Source organism: Scomber scombrus, chromosome 6, assembly GCF_963691925.1.
Source record: "Scomber scombrus chromosome 6, fScoSco1.1, whole genome shotgun sequence".
NCBI classification, from domain to species: domain Eukaryota; kingdom Metazoa; phylum Chordata; class Actinopteri; order Scombriformes; family Scombridae; genus Scomber; species Scomber scombrus.
In genome coordinates this window covers 5110515-5117937 of record NC_084975.1, presented here as the reverse complement: position 1 = coordinate 5117937, position 7423 = coordinate 5110515, and positions in this window count along the sequence as shown.

Below are 7423 nucleotides of genomic sequence, written 5' to 3'. Positions count from 1 at the left end.
CAGATGATGTGGTTCTGTTGCCTTCAACACACCGCGAGACCTCCAACAGGCACTCGGACGGTTTGCAGCCGAATGTGAAGCAGTAAGGATGAGAGGCTCTGCTGGAAACATGTGGACTGTTCCCTCAGGGATGGTTGAGTGCAGTGAGTTGCTGCTCCAAGTGAAGGAGTTAATGTATCTCAGGGTTCTTGTTTATGAATGAGAGTAAAATGGAGTCGTTGGTAGGCAGATTGTTGAAGCATCAGCAGTAATGTGGGTGAAGAAAGAGCTGAGCCAGAAGGAAAAGCTCTCAATTTACTGTTTATATCAGTCTATACCCCAACCCTCACCTAGGGTCATGAGCTTTGGGTAGTGACTGATAAAAATGAGATTGTGGATACATTGAACCAAAATGAGTTCCCTCCTGAGGGCGTCTGGGCTCAGATTTAGAGATAAGGTAAAGAGCTTGGGCAGCTGGGGGATCTCGGAGTAGAGCTGCTGCTCCTCCACATTGAAAGGAGCCAGTTAAGTAGTTATTGTGTTTGTCAATCTGGCAGGAGACCCCTACTCATACATATCTGTTCTGGCCTGGGACCCCTCAGGAGTAGCTGCAGGGCATTGCCCGGGTGAAGGATGTCTGGGTTTCCTTCTTCAGTTTGATGCCCAGTATTGGATAAATGGATGGAGTTATGATGAACCTCTCTGATGAATACCAAAAACAGACATGTTTCATGGAATAAATGAAAGGAAATTGAAAAGAAAGAACATTACTCTTTATCTTTCATTATCCATGATTATCCAATAGAGTACAGGGAGTCAGCAGCCTGATATTCAGCAATAACAAAAACCTGCACAGTGCTTTAGAATACAGCTGACCTTTTTGCAGCTCAAAAAACTGTTTTTGAAAATGACAAGCTAACAGCCTCCATTCACCTTACTCCTCCCATTCAGTCAGCGAGCGAGGGTTCATTCAGACCAAGGACAGGCTCTGTGTGTGTGTACCCTCGTGTCTTCCATTTTAAGCCTCCACCTACTAATGGTCAAATATGATGTGTATTTATTTATCTTGCTCAATGTTGGCCTGACAACAAAGATGCACAATGATTCATAGAGCATAGATGAAAAGAGACATACTCATGTTCCTATATTTACCTCTTTTTTCTCCGAGGGAGGATAATGTAACATTAGATGGAGATATTGTTGATTAGGGCGAAAATATAAATGGAAACAAGGTGAGTTCAAACTCAAAAACAGGGTATGTTGCTGGAACTGGTCAGTTCACATATATGAAATGGATTTCTTCTCACCCCATAAGGATTGATGTCCAGGTACTCTTCGACAAGGCATTCATACATGAAAGTTTTTATCCGATATAAATAAAGGTTGAGATTGAAAAAAGTTTTTACAAAAGTCCGATATTGACTGTCCATATTGACCAATGGGTTCCAGTGATATTGATGTGCTTCATGAAAATATTGCTTGGATTAACTGATATCAATATGCAATGCATGCAGAGAGTAGAGTTGAGCGCCTAAACATTTCTTTACTAAAATCTGTCTAACTTTGCATTGCTTCACTATATTAGCATAAAACTTGGCACAGATAATGTTTAGATGTTGTGCTATCGTTTTCAATCGTTTATTTTGGCTACAGCAGCATAATTCAGAAGGCGTTATTTAGTATAATTTTTTGTCAGGTGGAAATTAAATCTTACCTTACCCCATTTATGCTGTGTTCAATCTTCATTTACTCTGAACCAGTAACATATATGCTGATGCTTTCACCTCTGCAGATACCTCACAAGTGTTACCTTTATTATGTTACCAAGATCATTCATATAGACCTTGTAGTTGCAGAGATATACCATATTAATTTTGGGTATGTCATTTTCGAGCAGGACCCTGAGCCAGAGGCCTAGGGATTACAATCAGTCTGTAGTGTTCAGTCCAGTCCAGGAAACACTAAACACCAAACCTTTTACCATTGATTGTCAAGGTTAGACCCTGTTTAGTTTCTGGTTTGTTCCCTGTCTGCGTGTATGTCTGATGCACCACCTGCTGCCAATCAACCAACACACCTGCAGCGTATCCACTAATCAAGACTCAACAATCTCCAACCTGGCTCCACACTCCACTCTTTGTTCATCAGTTCACCTATGTGGTATTTTTGTTTTCTACTTGGTCTGATTGCTCATCTAATCCACGTCTTCCTGTGCTGCAGGTCTTCATCACCAGTTCCTCCCCAGCCAATCTTCCAACGTCACAGCTCAACCTGTTCTTGGCTGCTCGCTCTACCACAACAAGCCCGCTTCCATTCATGCATGCCCGCACCACTACAGCCTCAGCTGAGCTCCATCTCCAATTACCTTTATGTTTCAATAAACACCATTTTACTGTTGACTTCTGGTCCCTATTCTGCTTCTGGGTCCACCACTAAACCACTAAGCACTGATGTTTTAGCTAGTCTAACTTTTCTGCTATCAAATATAGTTTAAATGGTTTTGTTTATGTTTGGTCAAAAAGCCATCAAATGCATCTTCAGTGATGTAATCCATCAAAGTCCACCATTACAGTACTAATGAAAGAGTAGATGGGTTTTAAAGTGTCACCTGGGTGATGCATGCTGATATAGAACCTTTTGGCATTAATATATATAAGTTAACCTTCAAAAGCATTCAATTCATGAGCCGCAACAACTAGAAAATCAAATCCAGAACATACACAATTGGTAAACATGGACATTATGAAAAGGATAATGTGAAATTGTTTTAGGAGTGAACTTTCAGATGTTGGAGCTTCCCTCAAACACCTGAACGCAGAATGGATTTCTCCCAGCATTATCTTGCATCATCAACAAGATAAACGAAAAATACAGGCAGTTATATGATCATAAAGGTTGAAAACAAAGCAAAAGATTATCAAGATTGTTTGCACAGCCCCAAACTAGTAACGCATGTTTTGTAGCACTGAGAGAGAATCATTTAACATTTGCCTTACTTTTCATTTCCTCATAAATTTGATAGACTAGTGTGTTTATTTACAACCTGTTCAAATGTGTGACTCAACTTTCTTGACCGGTCAGATGTTTTCAGGGATTTTGCTGCATTAGAAGAGCTGAGTAGATCCTAGTTGTAAAAAAACAGGAGTTATTCTCTAAGTACTGTTACAGCAACCTGTGTGAATTACATATCTATTTTGGTAGATGTCAACAACCCTGTGAAGTATTCTGTTTATAACCCAATAGTTGGTGAAGTGCGCTGGGATGCTGAAGTGATGAAGTGATGAAGTGCTATTTCCTCCCACTGTCTCCCTTATTAGCTTTTTTCCCCCCTGTTCTGTTACTGAAGTGGCACAGTTGTGTCAGCAGTATTACTCATACCTGGGCTGGATACACTGGGCAGGCTGTTCTGGATCTGCCTTAATCACCCATTTCCACTTCCTGTTCCTCAACGACGTGCCAACAACCTGCCGTGGGCGGACACTGATGACGGGAAACGGCACAGCCGAATGAACCAGAGAGAAACAGGAGGCGCGGGGGGGGGGGGACACTTGACGATAGGATATTATTATAGTTTCAGTAGGGGAGTAGACTGGGAGGAGAAGTGCGGATGTCTGAAGTCACCACGCTGTAAAAAACACACACTAAGAACACATAGAGGAATGCATGTTAGAAACAGGAGCATATTTTCAATATAACAAGGACTCTCCAGAGGTCTATTGATTAAAAAAAAAACCTCCTCTTCTAATTAATTAATTAATTAATAAGATGAGCAATCAGGATATCCACTAATCAGGTCATTAGTCAGGATATCTAGAATGTAGAGCGAGTAGGACTTGATGTTTCAATCCCTATAGTAAGTTGGCACTCTTGAGTGTGTGGCTATGTGAACATGCAAAAGCTTTTTACCTGATTTGCAGTTTGGAATTTATCCATTTCTGTTTTTGAAAAGATTTAACAAACCCAAGATTTGTTGACTCTCCCCAACTACCCCGCACATAATCAATGTAATCTTCCATCTGGAGTTAAATTATGAAAACTATTTTAATTGCAATGTGGCTGTTACAGTACAAAATAATCTTAAATCTGAATAATCATTTAGTGTACATTGTTTGTTGATTTATTCCTGAATCACAGTCAAACTGACACCAGACAGGTGTTGGACACATCTGACACTCTGCTCAAAGTGTAAATGAGAAATGGACGCCAACAGACAACAGAGTGGCGGAGGGGTGGGGCGGGGGGGGGAATCTGCATTAGTTAAGTGGGCCTGATAGCAGGTCTGTCTGTGTGGGCTTGATGTGCCGTTCGCTCACCTTGTTTGTCTCATTTTGTCATCTTTAAAACAGCTTTTAAATGATAATGACTATTTATACTCCTCTTGAGTTGGCTGCGTGGGCTTGAAGGAGACAGCGCTGATGATTCACAGCCTTTAGAGATCGCCCTTTGTCAACCGCCGCCTCTCTCTCTCTCTCTCTCTTTCTGTCTCTCTCTCTCTCTCTCTCTCTGTCTCTCTTTCTGTCTCTCTCTCTTTCTGTCCCTCTCTCTGTCTCTCTCTCTGTCTCTGTCTCTGTCTCTCTCTCTCTGTCTCTCTCTGTCTGTCTCTCTCTCTCCGTTCTCTCTCTCTCTCTTTCTCTCTCTGTCTCTTTCGTTCATTATTTCTCCTGCAGAGCAATAATAGAAAGATCATTGTATTCACTTCAGGTAGAGGCTTGTGGGTGGAAGGACAAGTTGACTCAAGGTTTATGAAGAAGCCAAAGATAGTTTTTGAAGAAAAGGTTTCATAAGTAATCTTGTCTGAGTCACGACAAATTAATAGAAAACAGGTTAAGTTGCAGTGTTGCCGTTTTTAACTGGCTAAGGAGGCCATTGCCCGGTCAAACAGGTCACAGTGCTTCTTCAGTTTGATCTGAATCTGTAACAAGATTCAGAAAAACATATTCTGCAACAGCTTTATAGACCTTAAAGTGTAACTGATTCATTAAGTTGTCTGATTAAAGATGAAATGTGTAACAAAAGTGTGTTTAGTGAGCTGAAGACACCTGTTAAAACCTTTAAAATAATGAAAAACAGTACCATTTTACAACAAACTAGTCAATATAGACCCTTGTCACGGCATATTTTGAATTGTCAAAGCAGAAAAAAGCACACGTGGAAACAATTTATTTAATGCTTTTTTTTGTCTCTTCTATGAATCATGGTCATGGACTGCCTCCTTATGGATAGCATGCTTTCTTGGACAGTGGTTGTGGACCCTGTGGTACTGTGATCCAGCTTGACGCCCAGTGCTACAACTATAATGATTAGTATTGTTGTTTTTTATTATTGTTGTTGCTATGCTTCTCTGTGTGTGTCTCTCTCCTCTCTCTCTCTCTCTCTCTCTTTCTTTCTCAACTCAACCAGTCAAGAGACAGATGGCCGCCCACCTAGAGCCTGGTTCTGCTCGAGGTTTCTTCCTATTAAAGTGGAGTTTTTCCTTGCCTTGGTTGCCAAGTGCTTGCTCATGGGGGAATGTTGGGTCTCTGTAAAATAAAGAGTTCGGGCCAGAGTTCGGGCCAGAGTTCGGGCCAGTTCTAGGGCATTTGTATTGTGCATGCTCACTCATTAACGTGACTTGCAGAGACAATTAATACACCTATGTTTTTTTGACATCAACAGGCCCTTTAGCTACTGAGACAAAAAGGAGCATTTCTGATATGTGCCCATCCAAAGTGTAAAGTTTATGAGTTGTGGAACAATTCTCTGAAATTCTGGCACTAAGAGTGACCCAATTCACATCACACAGAGTAAAATGATTCAATATAAATATCCAAAATATTGATTAATTATGGATAAACATAATAGGCTTAGTAAAGTAGATGAGAAGCTACAGTGAAGTGTTTTTTTTAATGTGAAATGAATCAGTAATTCTCCATCAGAAATCATGTTTTTACAAATATGAACTGGAATAATTGTAAGGAATTGTTTCTCGTGGTTATCACATCAATATTTAAATGTCACAACAACATTACTTTTACTTTCAGGTTTACTTCTTGTTTTGAATGTGAGGATGAAGTTAGTCGCATGCAGTTAAAAGAGCTGGAATTAACAATCAACAACTAGTTCAGCCTGGATGCCTATAATGGTAAAGCCTATTATGGTATAAACCATGAAAATCGGATGTTTCCCCGATCGCTTTGCCTGTATCTAGGACAGCTCACAGTGGCACGTGCAGCGTTTGACAGCCAGCTATATGAGCACCCTGCAAATCCATCTGATTCGCACATGGATCACAGTGGGAGATGGGTGATGAGGGGTTTGCGGGGATGGGAAGGTGGGTGTTATGAAGACGTGCAAGCATACCCACCAACTTATAAAAGAGACAATTCCAGTGATGTGAATGCTCGACTTCACATCACGAGTTTTGCCACTCGTCAGGGGAGAATTTTTGTGGTTTTGATGGGGAAACGGTGGGGATCTGACAAAATTGAGGGCATATCTGCAATGCTGTTTGTAAAAGAAAAAAAAAGAAAAAAAAAGAAAAAGACAAACCCAGCAATTTGAAAAGCGTAACTATTTTTGTCACAAGCTTCACAGCTTGTCAGGGGAGGGATTTGATTCCTCCTTTTTGTCAATTGTGACAGCTGCTGTCTTTGTACCTGCAACTGGAGTTTTTTCACGAGGAACCATTTTTAAACATTATTCAGTCATAACAGAAGTTTTCCTACTATAAGCTAAGATAAGAGCTATAAGATAATAACTGTTACTTTAGTTAAATTCCCCATTTAATCAGGCAGGATAGAGGTCAGAGGTCAGCTGCTAAATATAGTAGATTTATTGTCTTTAGCAGGGCAGATACTTGCTTACAAGTGTTTTTACTTAACACATGTCATGCAACATACAAAACAATTTTCACAAGGAAACCCAATAAAACACTAATCTAAAGTTAATTCAGACTTTAATTCTTCTATTAAAATAAATATTCAAGGATCAGGTATATAAATCTATTGTGATTTTTACAAAACGTCATAAATAATCTCATAATTTAAGCGTTTACAAATGACCAAAATGAGGAGTGCAGTATGAAGGGAGGTCAGTCTGATCTGCAGCAGCAGTCAAAATTAAAGGCTTTGTGTCTTGCTTAAAGGCACAATGGCAGTAATTGGGGACAGGAAAGTTTTTTAATTCTCCAAGTGAGAAGGACTAGACTGCCTCAAGCTTGACTGTTTAACTTTATAGGTTAAAGTTTATGAATTAAAGCACAGTCACAAGTCATAGTAGCTGCAAAATGAGTGAAACTAGATGTTCTTTTTATTCAAAAGTGAAAGATTAATTTGTGTTGAAGTTAATCTTAAATTGTGTTAAAGCTTAAATACCATTGCTAAAATGTCAGACTGTTCCAGAACAAAGTCTAGGTAGTGTTGTAATCACACTCAACACAAAAAGCAGAGAGAGAAAAAAAAAAAGA